We start from the raw sequence: 410 nt of genomic DNA, 5'->3' as shown, positions 1-410 counted from the left end.
AAGTCCACAACCCCCTGAGGAACTTGAACATACACAAATCTATGGGACCCAATGAGATGCATCCCAGAGTCCTGAGAGAATTGGCTTATGTAGTTGCCAAGCTGCTCTCCATGATCTTTGAAAAGTCATGGTAATCTGGTGAGGTCCCTGGTGACTGGAAAAAGGGTAACATCGTGCCCATTTTTAAAAAGGGTAGAAAGGAGGACCCTGGGAACTATTGACCTGTGAGCCTCACCTCGGTGCCTGGAAAGATCATGGAACAGATCCTCCTAGAAGCTATGCTGAGGCACGTGGAGGACAGGGAGGTGATTCGAGACAGCTAGCATGGCTTCCCCAAGGGCAAGTCTTGTCTTACCAACCTGGTAGCCTTCTATGATGGACTAACTACATCAGTGGACAAGGGAAGAGCT

This window comes from Cariama cristata, unplaced genomic scaffold (assembly GCF_000690535.1).
Source record: "Cariama cristata isolate BGI_N322 unplaced genomic scaffold, ASM69053v1 scaffold19076, whole genome shotgun sequence".
Taxonomy (NCBI): Eukaryota; Metazoa; Chordata; class Aves; order Cariamiformes; family Cariamidae; genus Cariama; species Cariama cristata.
This window is presented reverse-complemented; position numbering follows the sequence as displayed.